The sequence below is a fragment of the Hirundo rustica genome, chromosome Z (genome assembly GCF_015227805.2).
Source record: "Hirundo rustica isolate bHirRus1 chromosome Z, bHirRus1.pri.v3, whole genome shotgun sequence".
Classification (NCBI taxonomy): domain Eukaryota; kingdom Metazoa; phylum Chordata; class Aves; order Passeriformes; family Hirundinidae; genus Hirundo; species Hirundo rustica.
The window spans coordinates 15,305,204-15,330,927 of NC_053488.1; positions in this window are offsets into that span (position 1 = coordinate 15,305,204).

Genomic DNA, 25,724 nt, shown 5'->3' on the forward strand with positions numbered 1-25,724 from the left:
CATTAAAGATACAAGTGTTCAAGGATGCATTATAATGCTAGAGTGATGTAGTGGCTTCATGTTCACTAAATTCTGGTCTTAGTACTCACTCTTTTTCTGTGGGAGAGAGACTAGCAGAAAAACAAAGCAGGCTCAAACTTAAAAATAAAAAAATAGCTTTATTAACACACATGAAAAGAATAGAAAAAACGTTGGGAAAAAAAAAGTAAAACAAAACAGAATGAAACTCTAAAAACACTCTTCCATCCCCTTACAAACTGTTAACTTTCCCACAAAACAACATAAAGAGAAAAAAGCTGTAATTTTCAGTCAGTTTTACTATCTGACAATAGTCTTTCATCAGTTCTTTAGGGGAAGAGTCTCTCTTAGAGTCATGGATCCCACTGACAACTTAGAACAGTTCTCTTGTGGGTTTTAACTGTCACAAAAACAACCGCCCGGAGCAACCTGCCTTTGTGACCCTCCCAGGAGCAGGTTCCCAAGCTGCTTATGGGTCATGGGTCTTAGACTTTTGCATACTGGGGTGTCATCTTTGAAAGATGAATAACTCCAAAGGCAAAGGATTCTTCATCTTAAGGTACAGAGATATCTTCTCACTTCTTCACTGGTGCAGAGAGCTTCTCATTTTTATCTCTATTCAAGAATCTTATAGGATTAATATCACTTAGTCCATTACAAACACCTTTGCTCAAATCCACACACAAATCTAAATAATCATCTCCCCAAATGCATATTTTTCCCATGATTTAAAGGGATAATCTAAACATAGAGTTCATTTCCATGGCTCAATAAGAAGTCTAGCCTAAAATGGAATGGCAAACTCCTCAATCCCTTTCCCAATAGTCCTTTAACTCTTGCTCCACTGATTTCATGCTGTTTCTTCTCTATGTTCACTCTATCCCTTTCTTCTCTCTTTCAAGGTAAGGTTAAGCCTTGGAAGCTTCATGTTTCCAGGAAAGGGTTAAATCTACCCAGAGTCTTTGCCTCTCCCGTAGTAGCTCGTGGTGTTAGATGTTCAAGGCCACGCTGGTGAGGGAGGAAGAACTCACACAGAAACATCAGAGATCAGAGCACTCGGGCAGTCCGGAATTACAAGAAAACCAGGCAGGATCATAAATGCATTTTTGGCCACCCCTCGGTGTAAATCAGGGCGGCCTCAGCCTAAATGGTGCCCATAGCTCTTATCAGATGCCTGGCAGAGATCTCTCCCTGCTCCAGGGAAGTTTGGAGAAAGTAGCTGTTACAAAACAGGGACCTCTCCTTCCTCCCCCAACCTGGGAGCCGATGGAATCCGGCCAGGCCTGAGGCCACCTCCCATCCCCCAAAAGGCAGGAGCAGCAGGCCCAACTCGATGTTACCTGTCTCTCTCTGGCCAAAGGAAAGAAGAAAAAGGACCCACCTACAGGAAATCAAGGGGTTTTATATGGTACTTCCCAAAGTCGCAGCCAACAATTTTCAGTGGTCAGAACAGATGCCAATATTCCAACTAACCCTCTGATAGGTCCCTGTCCTTTCTAAGACAATTCCCAGGTCCTGACCTGGAATATCATTCTACATTCCTCTATAACTAAAAAACTAAATTGTACTAACCCTAGACAAGTGATAATTAGATGTGGATTAATTGTGATTTCCTACAGGTGAATGTTCTGATTACAACTTTGTATCACTGGCTTCTGTGGTATTAAATGCTCTTGGTGGATTTTATCTATTCCTTCATATTTTCTATACATTTTAAAATGCTGTCACAGAGGTCACAGAGTTAAACTTAGCACTTGTTTTAAGTAAAAGCATAATAGACAATTATATTTTTATTTTTCTTTCCCCAAATCCAGAGGATGATATGAAGGTTACTTTGGCTTGTGACTACACTTTGAGATTTAGAGGGAACTTAATTTGTGAATTACTAAGCCTGTGATTTCTTCCTGGTGTAACTAATTGATCTTAGTGGCCACATTAGAAAATAAAATGCAGAATTAGCTACTACTAAACTACTAAGCCATTTAAGCTCAACTAAGGTAAAAGGGCTCAGGGAGAGGAAGACTCAGTGGGCCCAGAGTAACAGAAGCATTACCACAGGAAAAAGTGATTTTTAAACATAGAGGTCATTTGGACAGACACATGAATTGCCCAGTTACTAAATTGTCTATTCTTTGTGTAGTTAATTCACCTTTTCCTACTTTAACATCCTCACTTTTCAATTGTCGTATTTGGGAGGGGGGGGCAGGGAGGGGGGAAGGCATTAGAATTAAATGTTTTGCCATGTTTTCCTAGGGGTAGATAAATAAATCAGTTAGATTAATGGAACAGTTAATTTGAAAACAGAAAAAGCTAAAATCAATTATATGGCCTTGCCTTCTTAACAGAATTGGCAAAGGACATTTTTCTGTAATTTCTTTATGAAAACTTTAATTTTTATTTAAGTGTACTTAAAATCTACTGTTGATTTAAAGACCTTGAATGAATGAAAAAAATCAGCATTCCTGATGACATTAATGTAATTATTCATTATCCTCCTTATTAAAAATAAAAATAGTGCTTTTTTAATAGATTAATCTAATTTCTGTAACCATTAAGACTTCTGATAAAAATAGAGGCCTATCTACTACCAGAAAGTTCTTTTCCACATACGTATTATAAGATTACCTGGTTAATTTTCTGTGTATGACAAGACTAAATTTCTCTATAGTATTACTGGAAAACTATTTCTAACATCTTAAATCACTTTTGTTTCTCTTCCTGAAATATATGAAGCTTGAGTAAACTTTTTGGGTTTTGACAGTGACAAATAGACCTCAAACAAACCAAACTGCATATCCATACCTAATATTGCCTTGGAATTTCCACACTGACATGGTGTAGGGTATATTTAACCTTTTATTCTATGCAAAACAGAGGAGTTTTACTTATTTTTGGCTAGATTGACAACACCTTTTTCACCTTTGGAGCAAGCTAGGAGCTGTCAGATTCTCAAAGGTCAGTTACTGACTGAGTGACACACACCCACTTTTTCATAAGCACCTCTAAATTTTTTAGAATAGCTGCAAATTTAATCTTATTCTAAGTAATTTTATTTTTATGACTGTTCAGAAGTTTGGACACAGCTCACCTTTACATCCTGTAGAAAGACAGAAACCAGACATTTATTTTCTTTACTGCTTAACCAGATTGGTACTCTTAAAGCACAACTGGCTGAGGTCAGCCAAATTAGGAGATATTACTTTCCCTGTTGCAAAGTGCTATTTATCCAAATTCAGCAGTAAAAGTTGCTGAGTCAAGTTCGAGTTTGCCATTTTAAAACAAGATCTATTTCTCCTAATCTCTTACTGCTTCCCTTTTAGCCCTTCCTTCGCAAGTTGCTACAACTTCACGAGAAAGAGGTGTTCATTAAGAAGAAACAGTACCATAAGGATCCTTAATTTTACCTGTCCTTATTCATATTTTTAACATTTAAGGATACCTAAATTTATATTTATGCAAAAAGACATATATTACTTGCTATGAGAAAAAGAAAGGCTCTCCTCTCTTTTGACACTGTTTCTGTGAATAATTACATGAATTTATTTATTCAACATAGAACAGAAGAGCGTCAACAGTCATTTTGAAACTAAAGGGCTTCTAGAACCTGTCTTCTCCCATCACCCCATCTCCCTTCCCTCCACCACTGTAAAATATTCTGCAGATAGTGGTATAAGTCTTGCTTTCAGTGGAGGACAGACTTGAACCTGAGGCTGCCATGTGATACAGCAGTAACTTTAATATTGATGCTTATGTTTTATTTGCATTTCATAAATGAATAAATATATCTTTAAATTCCAAAATGAGGCAATAAACAGAGGCCCAGAGACGTTGTCGAATTTCCATTCTTGGAGAAGTTCAAAATTCAGATGGAAAAGTCCTAAGCAACCTCACCTAATATCAAAGTTGGCTACATCTTAAAAATTGCCCCTGCTTGGAAGATGAGAAAGAAACAGTTAATCTTCAGAGCTGCATTCCAACCTGAATAATCTTACAGCTCTGAAACTGTGTTCAGTTCTCCAAAGCATGCCCCAGTCTTGGGAAAGATTGAGCTACATTCCATCTGTCCTCACAATTTCATATTCATTAGGGAGCCTATAATTGTACTTTGAGTTTATTGGTAGCATGAAACTATTCATGAACATTGCCACTAAATGCCTATGGAATATAAGGATCTCAGTCAGCTCATTAAATAACTGCTGAGAGCCTAAGATCTAGGAGCTAAACAACCTTGCACTAACATAGACTTTCTTTGTGGATCTCTTTGTTCGCTAGCAAAAGTGAAAAAGCTTTTTCAGCTGTGTGGCTTTAGCATGAAGCTCCCATTCCTGTAAATGGAGTTTAAGTTTTCTAAAGGTATGACATTATTTTTGTTTGCTATTGAAATTAATTTTATTACTTTACTGTAGTTGTATTCTCAAAATTTTTTCCTATTTATATAATTTAAAAAAACAAAAGAGAAAAAATATTTTGTGAGTTCTTACCAGAAATTTGACAATTTTGAAAACAAAAATAGAAACACTGTAATTTTCATTCATTATCATATTTGTACGTATTTGGGGTCTGCAATTGTTTTGGTTGAAGAAAGACAATCTCCAGTTGAACCATGTCATTAAAACTGGCAAGGATCTGTCACTCTCCCAGGAAACACAGCACACTTGTGAAACATGAGTACCTCAAATGAATCCGTCATTTCACACACTTGAAAGCAACATAATTGTTTCCTAATGTGTGATTCTGTTTCAGTTTACATTACTCTAAAAAAGGAAAGAAGTGTTAAAGCTTACTATTCTTTACTCAGGTTTGTTGGGGCTTTTTGTGTTAAAACTGGATACATTTCAAAGATTTGTGTGAATTTTAAATGTAACATTCTAAAATACCATCCCACTTCTGTGAAAACTGACACTTTTGTGTTTAAATAAAAGTGAATTTTCATATGTGTTTTAACGACTGGCAAATCCACACTGTAGTCTGGCTGCATTCTGTCAAACACCCTGGTGCCTTAATTTGGCGTCTTCTTTCAGAAGCTGCATCAAAATGAACATCTGTTTGGAACTTTCCATGGTCCAAACTCCTGGTTTATGTGAACTAAAATTACCAGCCCATCCTTGTTTATGCCACAGGAAGAGCTCATCCATCGAAGAGAGGAAACACAAGGACTGCTATTCCAGGAGGATGATTTACCTAAACATCCCAAATTTTAACCCCCTTTTCATCAAATGCACTATTTATAGCTGAGCATAATTAGTTTTATACCCTGATGTGGTAGCTTGCATAGCTTACATGTGGTTTCTGACATAGAGGTGGGCCCCAAAAATGTCAATGAACATACCAGTGTGTGCAGGAATCAAGAATACTGACTGGCATTTTCTTTACAGACTGTTGGCCAATCTCTGGATAGTTTGAGTAGGCTCCTCCTTGTTTAGACAGACTTTCCAAGGAACTTTTAGTTTGCTCCAAGGTAATATACCACCACTTTTCACTGTCAAATCAACTCCACAGAGGCATATCTGAAATTGCTTTACATATTCTCAAATCACATTGTACCTGTCAACGCTATATATGTTCTCAGTCCTACACAAGGTTTTTGTATTAGATATTATATAACCATTGCTACTTTGCCACCTTTTGTTATGTCTTAAAATCTGCAAGGGATATCTAATATTTTAGAATATTAGGCTTCATAAAATTCACATGTTCTGAATTCCTTTGAGGGGAGAAAATAACCTTAGCAAGTAGACTAAAAACTTATAACCAAGAGAAAGTAAGGTCTTGCAGTTTTCTGAATCTGTACTAGTACATGGCTTTCTGTAAGAAATGCATTTTCAGAAAATATTTTATCTTCTTCCAAGAACAAGCTTTTTGAATTTAAATAATTCTTTTTTCTTTATATGTTTTGATGATGATGTGATTGTCTTTTCTAATTTTCTTTTTAGTCATATAGTTCAGTGTCAGAATAATTTTTATGTGTTCTTTTCACTCATGTAGATATAACTGGGCAAGATTAGGGAATGTAAAGCATAACACTTGTGCTTCTAGGCCATTTCATTATTAGTCCCATTACTCAGAAGACAAATCACTTCAGGCTGGATGTTGGTATAGATATATTTTGATACTAATCATATTATATATAAACCTTTTTGCTTTTCTTCCACCAGACTGCTATATCTTTGGGCTTGCTACAGCAGCATCAATATCATATAAGGCTACCCCAAATATTTCCTTATATAAATATTGCCTGGAGTAAAAATGATGATATTGTGCATCATTGCTTACATTAATCAATTATGAAATTGGTACAATTATAAGAACAAATCTTTTGAAATGAGTCTGCACTGAAAATAAGCCCTTTGCAACCTACCTTTCTAGCTTTTTTCTTTTTTCTAGGCCTGAGCGGCTTTAGAGTGTCTGTTTCCAATCCCAGTTTCTTTGACATCTGCCTCCATGCAACTTTTTTCCAGGCCATGAAGTGAACATAGAACAGGTTTTGGATAATACTGGTCTAGAGTCAAACCGAAAGATCACATCGAGATTTTCACTGAGATTCAGAGCCAGTCCTCATTCATGGATGGTAATAAATCAGTGGGAATAGCTGGGAAAGGGCCTGAAGAAGACTGGGAGAGGGATGAAGGAGTTGGTTTTGGTTACCTAAGACCTCAGAGGCACACAGTGAGAATAAGAGGCTACTGACACAGATTGCAGCAGGAGAGGCTCACTCTCAAGAGGAGCTGCTCAGTGTCCATCCCTGGATGCGCTCAAAACAAAACTTATCCAGTTCCTGAGTAACCTAATGTGACCTCACAGCTGGCTTCAATGGGGAAGCTGGGCTGGCCAATTTTCACTGCTTCCTTCCAGCATAAATATCTCATGATACTGTTCCACAACACTGAAGTTCATTGAGTTACCAAAAGTTCATATTATCTTTTCAAAAAAATACTTGAATATGAAAGCAATTTTTTCTGTGTTTCCCCAAGAAACTTCCCAATACAAGACCTTGTAGTCTTTTGTAAAAAAAAATTATAGCTCCAGTATACTGGAAAATTATCTGCTAATAATATTAGATTCCTCTTCATTCTCATACTTAGCACACTCAGTTGAATAGAAAAACTGTTTTCGAAAAGATTCATATTTTCACCAAAATCATTCCTATAAAGACAAACTATCAAAAATTTAAAACCACATTATAATATAATTTAAATATAAGCTTTAATGTAAATCATATATCCTGAAATAATTTCTGACCAATCCAAATAAATACCTTTTTTTACTATGTCACTTTTTCAATATTTTGGTTCCTTAGCTAGCAGAAATATCTATAATCCCATTATGTAAAAAGCCCACTTTCAGACTTTAATTTCATTTTCAAGAAGGCTGCTAGAACTTTCTGAACTTTCAAAACATTTAAGAATGCACAAAAAGGCTAATGAGAAACTTATCACAACTGGTGACTTCCTACAAAATATTTTGTTTTGATCAGTCTTTTCATGATGAAAATTACTTCCAAGATTTTAAATACTATCCAACCAGCTACACTCTGAACTCTATAAAAATGAAGCCACTGCTGCTGCTGCTTAGATAATAAAGGCAGCTGATAAAAGCTTGCTGCAACAGAAATTCCAGTTCAGCCTTTTATAGGTATCTAGACTACATGAAAGTCACCTCTACCCCCTCCATTCACCCTCTCCTTCTTTACCCTTCAATGTGCAGTCCCCCACAGCCTAGGGAGTGAAACAATATTAAAGTAAGCTCAATAGGAAAGTAAGCTCCAATTTCTGCAGCCTTTTTAATTTTATCTCTGCTGATGGTCTTCAAGAACTTAGGACAACATGAAATGAGACCCTAAGGACAATGCTATTGTTGTTTACTTCTAATGGAATTAATTTTGCATATTTTTTCTCATAGTTACAGGCATAGAAATGTCATTTCCAATTACTCTTTGTGAGGGGATGAAATAGAATAGATAAAGGCATAAAAATACAGTAAAGGAGAGTAAGTAGATAAGAATGAATAATTCACATATCAGCAATGTCCTTCTTTATGATGGATATCCTCCTTACCAGGCCCATATTTGCTTCTAAGCCTGGTACTATCTGATTTTATTACTGCAAATTATTGTTGGCAATATTGAATTGTGGTACTAAAATGCTAGACAAATGACTTAAACATAAGAGTATTGCTTTCACCCCAGTTAAAGTGGCTCGCACAATCATTTTGTCCTCATTTTGCCTCAGTATTCTGTTTGTCACACTAATGAATCCTTGCAGAGGCATACTTGCCAGCAGGCCTAGGCAGGATCAGCTCTGCCTTGTGTTATAAAGGCAGCAAAGAAAGTATATCTGCTCATGGAAACTTCCTAAAAAGCAGCTCATGGAGTCAAGGGCTAATTCTCAGAGCCAGGAGATTTTTTTTCTCTACAGCACTTATTTGCAGGCATAAATGCTTGCAGGTACCAAAGTAGCAACACGGGAGTATCAAGACTGAGCAATATATAGGAGCAGAGATATATCAAAAATATTAGCAGAATGTTTTTGTTGTACCCCTTGCAGCTATGGATTTGTACCCAAACAAGGCACTCTGATGGGGGGAGAAACAAACAAACAAAACGAAAACACAAGCATCTGTCCTAAAATGTGATATATTTAGTATTATACATACAAAACAGATAAGCAGCCCCAGTAATTTTGCATTTTTGTTATAGTCTTGGTTAGATCAAGGAAAACACAACAAAAAGTAGATATCCAAATGCCTGCATATGGCGGCAGCAGTGACTTGATATTTGTCCTCTTTGGTGTCAAGCTATTGGAATGCTTCAGAAGGTGGGAGAAGAAGAAAGGATAGGCTACTTAAATTCACTGCAGTTTTCTTCCTCTCCTGTTACACTGTCAAGACAAACTTATCATATAGCTACAAAACACGAGTTTTTATCTGAGCTTCTGCTATCTGGAGCCATAGTAACTCAAAAGGACCTGTCAATGGCACCAATGGAAAAAATATTTAGCAGAATAGACTCACGTCAGTAAAAAATTAAGAAATAATAGAATTGCCTTAGTGAACTTCATATTAAATAGTAGAAAGATCACCACCCAAGCATGGAAATCACCATCTCTATACAAGAGTTAAGTTCCTTTGGATTTCATGTGAGTCTAATGAACAAAAAAATGGACAGAATATGTTTTTGATTATGGTTTTTGTTTTAAATTAATGTCAGTTTTTATGTCCATATGATGTTTGGTAGGCTGACAAAAAAGCATAAAGCAGAAACCAATGTGCATCTATTAATGTCCTTGCAATGTGATCCAAAGAAAACCAAAGAAAGCACGAAAAATGTAACTTGCTTGACAGTCAATATTTTAAAGATGAGCCTGTTATTTTGAGAGAGATCTTGTACAATGCTCAGGCACCTGTCTTCTCCGGAGTGAGGTTTATTGCATCTCAAAAATGCAAAATATATGTCTTTTTGTTTCATCATTAAACCCTCTTCCTAAAGAAAGATTCTTTTGTGTCCCTTGTGATGGAAGCATACATTCTGAACAAAACTGCACAAGAGAGAAGTTTTGTGACAGGATTGCACAATTTGATGTCTAAATATCAATGTAAAATGCCAATTTACAGGCAGGGTTTTTTGTGGGAAAATAGTTCCTTGTTCTTTTTTGAGACACAGAATAACTCAGTGTCAGATAATTCAAAAAGCAGAAATACAGACCTAAGGTATCACCTAGGAGTTAGTCTTAGCTTGAAAACAATTTGTTGTTATGTTTTATATATAACTTGCATAAGTTTGCACATCATTAGGTACCGTCACCTATCCTCCTACTTCCCAGTATCCCAGGATGGGGGAACAATAACAGGCTAAGTACAGTGTAAAAATTCAGCTCAAATGTACCTCTTGACGTTCCCAGAATATGTTTCAAAGGCAGGGAAAGACCTAAGACACATCAAAACTCACTAATTGCAATAAAAACTTTCCAGAATTGGACCTTTTTCCTGCTACATTTATCCCTACCTCAGCATGTAATTCCTGATTAGTTAAATATTTTTGTCAGAAAATCAGTTCTAGAAATATTCACTGTCTCTGTGCCAATCTTTTTATTTTTGGGACAAATGAGGTACAACAGATAAAAAATTTTAAAGAAATTTCAGTTCCTAGTTCTCACCATTAATGGGCATGGAGGACCTAAACATCTTTTTAATATCTGACCACTTTCACTGGATTGTTTTTTCTGGCAAATCCTGTCTGAGCTTTCTGATTAAGTTAAAAAACCAAAAAAAAAAAAAAAAAAGCAAAAAAGGGCTTATGGGTTGGCACAGTTTGGTTTTTAGTTAGGGAGGAATATGCAGTGTTTTTCCCTGTCAGGACCTTGGAATTGCTTTAGGAAGGACAGGGACCTATCAGAAGACTAGTTTGGGTTATTGGCATCTGTTTTGACCACTGAGGATGTCAAATGCAACTTTGGGAAGTATCCACATATAAACCCTGATTTCCTCCCAGGCCGGCCGCAAGGTAGTATCGTGGACAGCAGAGGCGGGCCCGGCTCAGGCCCCGCTGCCTTTGGCGGCCAGGCCAGGCCAGGCCAGGCCCGCCCAGGCCTCCAGCAGCTGCTGCCCGCACAGGGAGCGGCCCGGGCCGGCTGAGCCCCGTTCCCCTGGCTGCTGGCGGGGGAGAGGGGAGGCCGCAGCTCGGCAGTGCTGGCCATGTGCCCAGGGCCGCAGTGGAGAGGGCCAAGCCATAACTAGGCCTGGTACCAGCCGGCAGCAGAGAAAGAGAGCCTGCAGCTTTTAATAACAACTTTACTAGCCTCCCCCATCAGCCCTGCAGCCAGAGCCCTAGCCCGGCAGAAATCATGTGACCACCGCAGGCCTTTAACCCTTTCCTGGCAAAATGAAGCTTCCAAGGCTTAACCTTAACCTGAGAGAACGAAGAAAGGGATAGAATGAACATAGGGAAGAAACAGCATGAAATCAGTGGAGCAAGAGTGAAAGGACTATTGGGAAAGGGATTGAGGAGTTTGCCATTCCATTTTAGGCTAGACTTCTTATTGAGCCATGGAAATGAACTCTATATTTAGATTATCCCTTTAAATCATGGGAAAAATATGCATTTGGGGAGATGATTATTTAGATTTGTGTGTGGATTTGAGCAAAGGTGTTTGTAATGGACTAAGTGATATTAATCCCATAAGATGCTTGAACAGAGATAGAGATGAGAAGCCCTCTGCACCAGTGAAGAAGTGAGAAGATATCTCTGTACCTTAAGATGAAGAATCCTTTGCCTTTGGAGTTATTCATCTTTCAAAGATGACACCCCAGTATGCAAAATCTAAGACCCATGACCCATAAGCAGCTTGGGAACCTGCTAATGGGAGAAGTCACAAAGGCAGGTTTCTCCAGGCGGTTTTTTTTGTGACAGTTAAAACCCACAAGAGAGCTGTTCAAGGTTGTCAGTGGGATCCATGACTCTGAGAAAGACTCCTCTCCTAAAGGATTGGAGAAAGACTATTGTCAGATAGTAAAACTGACTGAAAATTATAAGTTTTTTCTCTTTATGTTGTTTTTGGGAACGTCAACAGTTTGTAGGGGGATGGAAGAGTGTTTTTGGAGTTTCATTCTGTTTTGCTGGGGGGTTTTATTTTTTTTCCAACTTTTCCATTCTTTTAGTGTCTGTTAATAAAATTTTTTTTTTATTTTTATGTTTGAGCCTGCTTTGCTTTTCTCATTATCTTTCTCCCACAAAAATAGAATAAACCCTAAGATCACTACATTAATTCGTGTTTCCGCCCAATTACTGAATTAAAACCATTACAAAAAGAAAACAGAGATTTCTCTTGAAATTTTGCCTTAGCTAAAAAGGGCTTTTTCAGTTCCAAACCAGTTTGAAATTAGCTTCTGATTGTTCCTCTACACCATAATTTTTCCTGGAAGCCATATTAGATGGGCAGCAGAAAATGATACATTTACTTTCTGGACAATTACTAAGCCTGAAAAATGAAGTACTGCAGTCTTCCTTGACAGGTCACCCACAAAACAGGCCAAAAGGTCTTTCCAATCTTTCTGCTTTCTCATAGAGTTTGTAGCATGATGACACCATCTTTCCTATTAAGACAGCCCTCATTTTTATATAGCTGTCAACAGGTTTTTGTGTTAGCTGAGAAATTTTGCTGAATTTCAGAGTGACTGCAGAAAAAGTTCCTCATTTTTGTTATCTCCAAATAAATGTCTCAATTTTATTGATAAAGTGATATTCTTTGTTTCTTTCTGCTGGTAAGATGACAGCAAATTTTGCTTGATAGTAGTACACTGGAATATATTTTACCAGCTGAAGGTGGTAAGAAGCTTAACAAATTTATTTTATTTCATTGACAGAAGAAAAGCAGACATTTGAGGAAATTAATTTTATCATTGGAAAAAGGTATGTTTTCTAAAAATTCCTTCAATTTACCGCAAAACAACTTCTCTGCAAATATGAATTTCTGACTTAGAATTCATATCTCCAGCTTCCTTATGCCTTGTATTTCTTCTCTGATGGTTTAAGTTTCAACTCTTATACCCTTTTAAGTCACTAAAAAGATAGACTGCTACATATGACTTCTATTCTTTTAATTCTCCATAAATTGTTTTTAGGAAATAGCAAGCCAAAGATATTTTTCCAGGCTATCATGTATTATTAATTTCTTACTATTCATTCTTGAATTAAGTTATTCATTGTGACCCTTACCCCTAGAAAATAAAAAAAACTCTCTATCTCCAATATCGACCACCTGAAAAACTAACAGAAATATAGGGGGTTTGAATGTTTGCATAAATTTTTATTTACCAAAAATTATTTCTTGGTTTTATTTTTTTCATTTATAGTGTGTCATATTTCAGATTCCACTGACATGTGATTACTTAACAACAGCAATGTGGAACAGATAAAAAATGAAGCAACTCTGAAAAGTATGGAGAGCTGACATTTGCACAGCTTGACCAGATAGTCTGAAAGACAGAAATGGTTCTGAGTCTGTCACTTTCTGCAAACATGGCCCAAGAGTTTTCACTTGTATTAGAGTATTATCTGCATAATGCAGCCTTTTTTTTTTTTTTTTTTTTTTTTTTTTTTTTTTTTTTTTTTTAACATATAAAATAGGGAAATATCAAGTATTCCTTTACCTGATGCCAGATTTTTGTCTGAATTTCTCTCATTCTATACAGCTCACTGAATCATGATGGATGCAGTTGGGCTTTCTTTTCTCATGTTGCTTTTCACCAGGTTTTGTCTTTGGGCTTTAATGATTCCATGAGTTTCATGCCTAGTCAATCATCAAAAAAATCACTGTGAACACAACTAATTCAAATAAGCTTTCCATTGTAATTAAAAACAAACAAAAAAAACCCCACAAAAACAAAACTAAAAAAGTGTCACACTATAATTACTGCCAAAATAAATATGCAATTTGTGTTACTTTATTTAGAGCTCCTGACTCTACCTTGCATATATGACAGCTAGTGAGAAAAATGCATTATCTGATCTTTATTACAATAGGTAGCATGAAATTTCCTGGAATATATATTTGGGAAAATTTTAGAGAAAAGTCCAGGCATATTATAGTGTTTTTGTATATGGAGTACATGCAATCCTAGCCATTTTCTTGTTAGATTATGTTTCAATCTGCTAAGCTTGTTTAAGAGCAAGTATGAAAAATCTGATACGGTAGTGTAGGTCAGGTCACAGGACCACTAAAAAGAAGGCACTACAATTAGAATCACGTCTACTGAATGTTAACAGCCCAATAAAAATATCATTCAAATACTATACCAAATTTTAAAAAATCACAATAATAATGATGATAATGATGATGATGATGATAATAATATTAACAATAACAATAATAAAAATATAACCCTAAAACTCTCCAGTGTAACAAAAATATACTCTAAAACTCAGCCTCTAAACGAACAAGTTATTGCGTCAAGAGTAACTGAGGCAGGGGACCTCAATTTCTGAATGTCCGTTACGAAGATTCAGGTAAGAAGTTCAGTAAACACAGAAACATTTTCAGGATCTCAGGAGAAATAAACTAAAATAGTTGTATTGCCATAAATCTGCAACAAAAAGTGGAGTTCCAAATCAATATTTTTACATCACTGAAGATATTTCCATTAAAAAATCTTAATCGGTGTCAAGGTTCTTTATATGGCTATTACTCTCTCAAATGAGTTGAACAACTGAAATGAAATACTAATTAAACCACAGAGGTAAGTTTCATAGAGATTATTTGAGAGTCTTATCCCTGGAGGTCTGACACTTCTTACCGGAAGAGGAGACTTCCCAGCCATATCTAACAATAAAATATTTGAAAATTTGGGCAGCTATTCCCTGATTCAACTGAATTCAACAGTATAGTCTTTATTTTATTTTAACAGTAGTATTTAGATTATCCGATATAACAGAGCACTGATGTCATCTATAGCAAAGATGTGAGAACACAAAATGAAGTTGTTCATAAATATAAAACTTGTACAATATAAATAAAAAGAGCAAAACCAGTGGGATTCATCTCACTTGACTCCTGTCACCCCAAATCCATATTGGGTGTTAATTCCTGCAGTTTTTCATACCTGTTTAATATGTAAACGGTCTGCTACTGCAAATGTTTGTCTCCATTGACTACAAGAACTTTAATGCTGTGAATTTAGACCTAACACCTGACTTTTGGCCAACTACAGTCAGTTGAGATGAACTATGTCCTAAGTATCTAGAAAAAATTCACTGAATGGATCTCCTGAATAAACCTAAAATACATCCAAAACATGGAGATTACATACAGGGTATTTTCATATGTTTGAGTTAACCCATTGTTTCTCCCTGGCACTACATATAGAATGTCTAAGAAACCCTTAAGTACATAAAAATTCTCTGCAGAATAGACCAAGTGTTTTGAAGTTGAACTTGAATTTCTCTTATAAACCATAAATCTCTTGCAAATCACAGACACTTTAAGTTATATAACAGCACTGTGAACACTCCAGCTCTTTTCCTTTCAGAGACAGGACTCAAAAACTGATATGAAGGCTTGTCAAATGAAGAAATATTTTTATTTTCACTGTCACCACCAAAAAAGTGGCAAAAGAACAACTTTTTACTGATTGCTGTACTTAAGGGATTTTTCTTTTCTTTTTCTGAAGTTTAAAAGTCACTAAGAATGACAGGACTGAGTTTAGCGTGTCCCGTTCCTAATGGACATCCACACCTTGTGCCTCTGCCCCGGGAACATTTGCCAAAGCTGTACACCTAGAAGAGAGACAGGGAAGTCTCTTCTCTTGCAACAGAAGTCATAAGCAACATTTTTGAAATCACATTACATTTAAATGAAATAGATTCAATAAATTTAATTTTGCAACCCAAAATATTTCATTTTAGTAAGCATGAAGAAAACAGTTTCTGCAGGAGCTTAAATATTTTTGGTTTTCGCTCTGAAATGGAACAGAATATATGTCGAAGTAGCAGCACATCAATTGTTGATGAATGTGTTTTAGAAATGGTTCAAAAATGGCCCTGCCTCCATAGAAACGTAAGTCCCATCTGAACATAAAACTGACTTTATAAAACATGATGTCAGTAAGAAATGTTCTCTATATAGAATCAAAAGCTACTGAAACTTATTCTATAAATTCATATAATAATAAACATTATAAAAATCATAATTGCATTGCTTTGCTGATATCTGGCATATTTTTCTAGGCAGTTTTGGCTATATTTAGAATTATACTAGTTTCAATAAACCAAAAAGATTCATATGTAAGTTAGACTTTATCTAACATTATGAATTATTATTTTGTTTTTCCTTTCACAAATCAAGAATTTGTTAAAGATAGTGTGAAAAATGAAATATTTCTTTGACAAGTCTTCACAGGAAGAATTAATGGGTCAAGTTATTCCTCTAGAAATTATATTATTTGATTAATATGATTTCTTTGAGCTATATACTTTTCAAAACCTCTGAACAACCCAGTGAGTTTATCAGATGTCCTTTTAAAAGGCTCCTTCAAAAAATAGCATTCCTATAATATTTCTATATTAAGTCAAACAAAGGTAAATGATTTATCATTTTAGAGTAAAACTGAATAGGACCATAATAACTTAGGGAGTGAAAAGAGTATTAAAAGCACTTTATTTAATTACCTCAGTATTCCTATCTGTGTCTTCTGACTCAGATTTATGCTGCAGACTTGCAAAGAAATTAAATTTTTAATTATATTTTAAAATGTCATTATAGGGATAAATAAAATTTGATGCATTTACTGAAAGCAGTCACTCCTAACAGCACTCACTTCTAAATGTGACTGCAGGTAAAAAAAATGGGGGGGGGGGGGGGGGGGGGGGGAATGATAATTTTAAATAATCTCAAACTCTATAATGATTTTGAACTTGCATGAGCATTATCCCATAGCTTGAATAGTCAAACATTTATTTTGAGGAATTTAAATAGCCTATAAATTCTCTAGTTTATTGTTGCCATTTGCATTCCACATTGTGCACTATTAGAGTAATGTTTGATGCACCCACACAAATACATTAAGACTGATTTAATAAAGGCTGTTCCAGGGCTGGTGTGCCATCCTGAGCTACTGGGGAGGTGTTTCAGCTGCATGATAGAATAGATAAAATCTCTCTCAGTTACAGAAGGCATAGCTCACTTCCTCCAAGGGAATAATTCATGTGAGTGTCAGGGCAAATTTCAGCAAAAGCTGCACAGTCATTGCCCTCAGAGAGGGGAGACATCTAAAGAAATTGCCACATTTTAAAGTTTGCAGATAGAATAAAACAATGCTGTACTATTGAAAAACACTAAATAACTGAGTGTGGCTGATGAATTTTTACATATAGATATGTATTTAATTAATAACTAGATTCACATTATTTTATTACAATTATTATCTTCATGGAAAGTGTTCACTGAAGCAATATGTCGCCTTCTTAGAAAAAGCCTTAGCCTTTTTTCTAAACTCATTAAAGGATCACCAATTTTCTTCTATAATTTTAAAGCACCTAAAATTTACCACCAAAACCATTATTCCTCTGCTGTGTTTTAGTTTAAACCATGATCTTCTCAGTTTCATTTTTCTAGGAGGAATAATTGTCTTATTCATGATGAGCATAAATATGGCGAGATACTGGCAAGTGCCAGCAATTTCGTCTGATGTAGTCTGATGCATAGTTTAGTAATAGAAGAATTGTATTTAAATAAACTAACAGAGTAGTTGACAGAGTAAAAGCAAAGGAACAAAAATGTTAATACAGCTGTCTGTGCCTTTATGTTTACTTTGTGCATGTTTAATAAAGGAACCATTTTTGAATGATATGTGAAAGCTAATTTGCTGTCAGGGTCTTGGAACATTAAGCTAAAAGAATCCCTAGAAGATGTTATTTTCATACAGACAAAATAAGACCAGCCTTATCACTATTCTTCACCATTTACTTGTCTACCAAAGCTGAGCATACTTACACAGACAAAGCCTCATTACTCTACCCAAGGGGTCTATACAGAGGTTAGCAATCTTTCAAGTCACAGTTTTCCCTGACACCTGGTCTGAATCTTCATTGCATCAATAAAGTTCTACCATTTCTCTTACAAAGCTGAGACTCCTTTCACCTACTCCTCTACCATTTCTTCTTCAGCCTAAACAATCTTGAATCTGTCTTTCTATAAGAAACATTTACTGCATGCCTAGGAATTGTGTCCTATATATATTGTCTTCAAGTGATCCAAGTCTCCCACAGGGTGAAGTAACCTACTCAATACTAATGTGTTGCTCATTTTTCATAGGACAAGGTTATGCCATTGCTTATCTCAAATTATTACATTTTCCAGGATGATATTTACCTTGTAAGGTGTCAGTGCTGCCTACATTCAATTTACAATCCAGACACCTCTGAGTCTGTAGTCAACTACAGTGCCAATACTATGTCCTGCAGCTGCCTCGCTGTTCATCCCTTCCAAGGCTGGGACTTAACATTTGCCCATGTCAAACACAAATTTATGTTTTCCAGACTATATCTCAAATTTTTCCACATAATGTAATTTCAAATTCTCTCAACAAATGTACCACATGACTATTGCTGGCTCTTTGCATCTTCTAGTAGCACCTGGCCATTTACAAAACAATTGAATGTCAGCAGGGTTCGAGTAACCCTTACAGAATTGCATTGAGTTCCCCTTCCATTCCCATAATGGTATGGAGTTATTTCAAATTAGCCTCCAAGCAGGTTCCCAGACAGACTAAAAGCTGTGATATAGGGTTTTTTCCCTAGACCGTGCTGTTTGGTGTCAGGACAGCTCTGTAGTTTATAAGACCATGTTTATGGAAACTATGCCATTAATCAAATCTAACTTGCTGTATATTTTTGACCACACTTAAGCTCTTGTCTCTGCTTAGCAAATAAATAACTCAAAAACAAATTATGGGCAAACACAAAATGAGGCAGATGGTATGCTTTACTTTTTCTTGTACTTGTTTACCACCACCAGGGCAATGCTCTTGGGTCAGAATGGTCTGTGACAGACAAGAAGAAAAGACGCCAGATGTTAACTATAAGTTGTTGTACTAAATTAATGCCAGTCTGAAATATAACCAGCAATGGGGTCACTACTGCTGTGACACAAAAGAGAAAAAGCAGACTGTAACAGATGTTTCTATTTTTTCAAATGGATTTCTTTATTATTAGTTCTCACTAATCTAAAGCTTTAGTGACCGAAGTTTCTATAATTGACCTCAAGATATACAAGACGGATGTAGACTCTTCCCAAAATTTTGTGGTTCCTGATCTGAACATGGTCAAAAGTAGAACAGGGTTGTGCAGATACTAGCCTTGGTTGTAGAAGCCATCTTGTCAACCTAGTGGAATAATCCCAGGGGGCTAATTTTCCACTCCAAGGAGGCTCAGATTGGAATATGGCCATGCTGCTGCCAGCCCCCAAGAAACCTTGCTCACAGCTAGGACAAATATCTGTGCACATGCACACATGCACTGTATCACATGATGCAGAGATACTAAGGGGAAAGGAAGTAAAGTACTGTCTGTCTGTAAATTAACAAGTTATCTGATGAAATAAAACCCCCAAAGTCATAAAGAAAAGTAATCCTCTAATTATCCTAGTCACTTGAGTGGTATATTAACTTAACTAGTTGTATACTAACTTGTATATATACTTAACTGGCAGTGAGACAGCTACATGTATTATGGATGAATACTGCTTTAAAGGAAATCCCCAGCCATGTCTCATTCTGAATTAGGTCCTTAGCCAGTGTAGAATGACATAGCTCCCTTTAAAGCCAAGACATTGTAGCTGATTAAAACAGCTTCAGATGTGGCCCAGTAAGATTTTTTCCATATGGCCTGCAGCCATGACCATTTGGTGTATCTTGTTTCTCTACCTCTGTACTACTTCCCCTGCAGGGACAGGACAGGACCTTCTGTAGGGACAGTTAGTGCTCCTTGGATGTGAGGTGAACCATGGGCATTGACAATAGATGGCCATGAGTTGAGAACATCTTTTAAAATACATATAAGCTTAGATCATAGAGTGGGATTCACAGAAAAAAACTAAGGATAAAAAGCTTAAGCATGACAGTAAATAAAGTGATCCATTCAAAAGGCTGAGATTGACTGTCTTTTAAAATTAACATTTTTACAAAATTACTATTGAGATGACAGCAAAATAAATTTAGGTGTCCATAAAAATAACTTTCAGTAAATGGAGTGATTCAAAGGAACAATTGTAGGCATAATTCCAGTTTCTTCTATCAATAATAATATTACAGTGTAGCACATAGGCCACTGGTAGCCCACAAGTTTTTTACTTATACAGTGCAATACTAGTAAAGACAAGGCTACGGGTACTCACATTTATAAGTTCTTAACTGTCACACCATTAAATATCCTTTTAACCAGAAAACTCTTGCTAGAATCAAGGGTGTAGCTGTAAAAGCGTAAAAGCATAAAGGCCAGAAAAACAAATTGTCACAGGTGTATTGACTAGCACCCACTCTACATGTAGCTTTTGTTATAATCTTGAAATGTTAAGGTTTACTGCATTTCTAGCTAGTAATTTAATTCTACAGTATGGCAAAAAAAATGTATATATATAAAAAAAATAAAAATAAAAATTCATTCATATCTTTATTTTTAAATTTCATACAGGGAGCTACAATTATTTTTATTTTAGAAAAGTCTGTCTAGGAGATATGTTTCTTGTCTTCCCAATTTTACTGAATATCTTAGACACATCAGAAATCTTTTGGCCTACTCACTCAGTCAGCATCCACAAACATAGCATGAAGATAACATCAAAATAGGCCCTGCAAAATGTTGTCCCTGAAGAAACATTACCCTGGAGGACGGAAAAGAGAACAGGCATGTGTCTGCACTCCCTCCTGTGAAGAGGGGAAGAGATAACTGTGCTCATGGAAGGCATCTAGTACTCCCACACAGGGTCTCCTCAGTTCCATGTGACATCAGAAATGACAAGCAGAAGTAAAAATTACACTCATTTTAGGCTTATGTTTTACTCTGCTGCAATATATGAGAGGATGTTTTTAATAATTGATGATTGTTGTTTAATCTACAGACATTTTATCACTGTCCTGAAAATGTTATCATCATCAAAAGGTTTTCTAAATTTCTAACTATTATGTGGACTGCCTTTTGTAGATGTACAGAAATAGAGTCAGGACAGTGTTTGACGTTTCTTTGTAGAAACACTTACTACGTGTAAATTTCTCAACAGTCACTAAATTAATTTCTTTCAACAGGACAAAAGCTCTGGAAACCCCTGTAAATCCCTTTGCTACTGATAGAGTTATGGCAAAATATTTGTCATCCTCAGTTCCTTAACAGGAATCCTTATGCATACTTGCATTCTTACAAGGGGCAAATCAATATCTCTCTCATGCATTGAATGAAAGCAAAAAGAGACAAAATGGAACATAGAGTTTAGAGTGTAGAGCCTTTATTTAAGAGTATTTATCAAAACCTTCTTCTTAAACCTGAAGAATAGCACAGCTCCAAACCCTGGCAAGTGATAAATATGCTAATAATGATAACACACCTCATTTCTTCAGTGAGGTCACTTTCTTCCATTCTTTTTTCTTGATTACTTATTGGCTTTTGAAATAAAGCAGCCTTTTTAGCTGCAGAGACACTTTCCAATCAATGGAAAATATGAAACAGTAGTGCCTTGGCAGCGGTGGCCAGAATTTGGCAAATATATTTGTCTAACAAATGGAAAGGTAAGTGTCTTACTCCATATATGATGACTAGAGTTTTTGATTAATCTAAAATGTAAATATTAAGATCTCATTCAAAAATATTGGTGCTTCTTGAAATACAGGGAAGAAAAATGAATGTCCAAAACTGGATTAACTATTGCCGTCAGATTTCCTCAAGATGGCCAGCTTACCATGATCTTAAAAAGACCTTCCAAATAATTCCTAAAGCCAAAGGTAGTATCATAGTAATTCAGGAGAGAGAAATCATGAAGTTCACACCAATGGATTTACTTCTGTTGGACAAAATCACTTGCATTATGTAGTTTGCACTCTTTCTTAACTGTTCCTAATAACACTGACCTCAGATATGTGCAGGCATTCTGACTTGGCAGTGAGCTCTTCCAGCTACACAGAATTATGCTGTGTCTGACACTAAAATGTCGAGCATTTTCTCCAGACTTCATCAGCATTTATTTGGCTCTAGCTGGACCTTTTAAATTTCAGATTTACATCTCATAGTAGGTAACTTCATACAATCCTTTAATGGATACAAAACCAAGTAAGCAAAATCACAAGGGAGACAAAACAGATGACAGGCACATATTGACTGGGTTTACCTGGCTGGTATTATGTTAAGTTTGAGCTATTCTTTTAATCTTTCTTCTGCATTTAGTTCTGTGCAATGTTGGAAAAGAGTAAGTATTGCATAAATGTTGTAGAAATTACTCAGCTATTTTATATTCTTACAACCTAGGAACATCCCAGTAGGTGCCATATCTCACTCCCTGCTGGTATTGCCATAACAGATATCCAAATTGTGCTAATAAGGGAATTAAGAAGTTGAAGAAGGAATTTCTTGAGGAGAGGAGGGTCTGAACATCTTCCATGAGGCAGCAGGTAAAAAACAAGTAATTGCTGACTCAGCTGTTTAACTAGGAAGGGGTGGGGAGTCTTGTGTGTGGCACTGTGTAGGTAACATGGGCAGTTTTGCTGTGGGTGATGATATCCTAAAATATATTTGGACAAGATGGTTCTTTATTACTGAACAAAACATCTGTCTAGAGGCTCATATACAATTTGTCTAGTCAGTGGAAATGTCACACCTGTGTAAGACTTTTGTTTCCAGATGTAGTAAATCTATGGCTTTAACAATGTTTAATGATGCTGTTAGTTAACAGAAGCTGCTGGGCAAAATTTCAGTGAGGATAGAGTCAGACTTTTAGTGATGCCCAGCTACTGGTCAACAAGGAATGGGCATGAACAGAACAACTGGAAAGCCCATTTTTTATATATCTATATATCTATATCTAATCGATATCTATATCTATATCTATATCTATATCTATATCTATATCTATATCTATATCTATATCTATATCTATATCTATATCTATATCTATATCTATATATCTAGATAGAGATAGAGATAGAGATAGAGATAGAGATAGAGATAGAGATAGAGATAGATAGATATAGATATAGATAGATATAGATAAATATAAGGTTTGTTTGTTTGTTTGTTTTTGGGTTTGGTTTTTTGGTTTTTTTTTTGGTGGCAAGAGGAGTGAAACACAGGAAATGGTTGAGAGAGAATATGTGAAGAGAAAGAGACCCAACTGGGGAGACCCCTAATCAACTTGCTCTAGGTTGTCCACGTTGAAGTAGCAAATTGGGCCAGAGCTGCCTTTCAGCCACAGCCATCCTGTGATTCTGTGGTGCCCATGATTTGGTTTTGGCCTTTTGCAAATTTTGCATCTCTTCATTCTCTGTGGATAACAATTTATACAGAAAATGGATTTAAACAGAATTACCTTGTCTTGTGAAAGACTGTTTATATTTCAGAAAATGAAATATTATTCAGTGAATCTTTAACAGCCAAAAAGTTCAGTGGGAAAATTATGCAAAGAATAACTGGTGCTAAAGAACAAAAATGTGCATGGTTATATATAATGTTGTAACATTGCCGTAGAATCAGCTATTCAGCTAGGAACAGCTGATGTGACTTGTTTTGATTTTAGTAGGATTTGGGATACACACAACAGATTAAACCTTTACAAGGCAATTAGTTCCATAGATACCATGGAAGTGGAAATTATGGGAGCAAGTTTACTCATTTTAGGACTCTATTCAGGGGTGTTTTGAAATGTGCATTTGAAAGAAAGGTGCACATAATCCTAGGGGAAAAAAAATTATTCTTTTTTTATTCCAGTCAACACCCAATATCATCCTCTCCCTGTCTTAGCATACATTGTTATCGTTATTAGTATTTCTAATTATTAATACTTACAATTAATCCATACAGAGTAATTCTGAACTAGCATTAGAATAATTTCTGCAGAGTGAAAGATACTATGATACCATGTATTGTTTCTACTAAAGAAATAGAATATACGTTTGGCCTCAGACAGTGTTAGACTGAGTTCATCAACTAATTTGTAGAGGGCTAGTGTAGCTGTTAAAAAAGTTTAATTTATGTGGCCTCCTATATTCCCATGCACAAATATTTTGGAAATTTGCCACAAGGCAGGTCTTGAATGTGTCCAAAGCATATTTAATACTGTAGGAAATAACACAAGTGTGTAAATGCTGGCATACAAATAAGTAAAAAAGTAAGATACAGTAAATAAATGGTCAACACCAATGAGAAGAAAATCAAAATGAAATAACAGTGTAGGATCTGCTTCACTGTGAATCGAGAAGAGATAAAAACTAAGTTAATAGTCATTATATGGAGTTTGCTGAAAATTAGGAACCTAAAGTGTAAGAGTATCTCCTGTAGATCAATAATAAAAATGACAGCAAATTGATAAAACGCATTAACAGGGCACAGAGACAGCCTGCAGGGCAATTTATGTCATCTTTTCAAATTTTAGCTGTTGTTGATGAACCTTCAGTTCAGATCTGGATGATCAGGGGTTTTGCACTGTCCATTTGAAACTATTTTCATCTTTGATGATGATTGCAAAATCATGTCTGGTCTTTAGTAGCTTTACATAAACACAATTTTCGTCTTTTCAATTAATGAGCAAATTCTCTTTTCAAATGCATATGTTACAAAAAATCAACTCAACAGAAATATCTGCGTGCATGTCTATAAAAATGAAAAAAAACCCACAAAAATATGGGAGCAAATCTACACTTACGTACACATGCACACAAGAATATTTGGATTTATATGTAAATACCAAAATCCTAGATTAAATTCAATAGCAGCTTCTGATACAGCTTTAAAGCTGTTTCCAATGTTAGTGAAATTACATATTTAGTATTATTCCTTCTATAATTCTTGTCCTTTTGAGAATTATTATTACTATTATTATTATTATTATTATTATTATTATTATTATTATTATTATCCCAAATCCAGATATACATACCTTATACATTTTTGCCATACGCAGTTGCCTTCTAATTCTAAGTCACATATGCTATGATATATTTATGTCAGTTATATTCTATATCACTTTCCGACCTATATTTACAGATACTGCTTTTCAACTCTGCCAGGCTCTTTCAATCTGCTCTGTTAAATAAGGAATGTGTCCTTCATCTTTGTGTATTGTGTTTTCCAGTACATATATAATTAAATATGGTACCTATTAGGTATCAAATGTACCACCACACTAATCCAAACTCAGCAGCAACATTTTTTTTCAATGTTACCTTGTTATTCACAGCCTAATTCTTGCATTTACTTTCTTCATTTGAACAATGCATGGGGAAATATTTTTAGCAAGTTTGAACAGTGCTAGGAAATAAGTATGTTGTATTATATTCTAAATGACACTAAAAGTGTACTTGCTACATATTTGGGCTTACAAACTTTGTTAGTTTGGTTAATGAAAATAACAAGGAAAATAAAGATGAATATGGGACTGTTGAACAGAATTCATAATGGTCACAAGATTTTACTCATGTGACAGATTTTTCCTCTATTTTTAGTTAAACACTAAAGAGATAGCACAAAAAAATTATAGTCTAGCAAATACAGAGGCATGTCTAGATTCTTGACTCTCTTCATGCATGGTAGATGTTTCCACTGTGATCATGTTTGATCGTATTTTGAAGCCGTAGAAAAAAAATATAATTCATACTACCCTATGCATACATGGGATGAGAACAGTAAATACAGCGATACTTTAAGAGCAGAAAAATAATTTTTAAAAAACCCAGCTCTGTTCTAACTGGCCTTCAGCATCAGTTTATAGGTAAAAATCTAAAGATAATCTTATTCTTATTATGACTGCTATGTTGTTATTAATGGAAAATCCTCTTATTAATCTATTTTCCTCTAGAGTCAGCTTGCTTACCTAATCAATATGGGTTGTTATTAGAAGATAATAGGATAACTTTCATATAGTCTCAGTGTTGTAATATAAAGAATAGTACTTTGAAGGCTTTCTTATTTCAAAGAATACATAGATAACCACATATTTTAGAGATTAGGTTTTTTCATCAAGAGG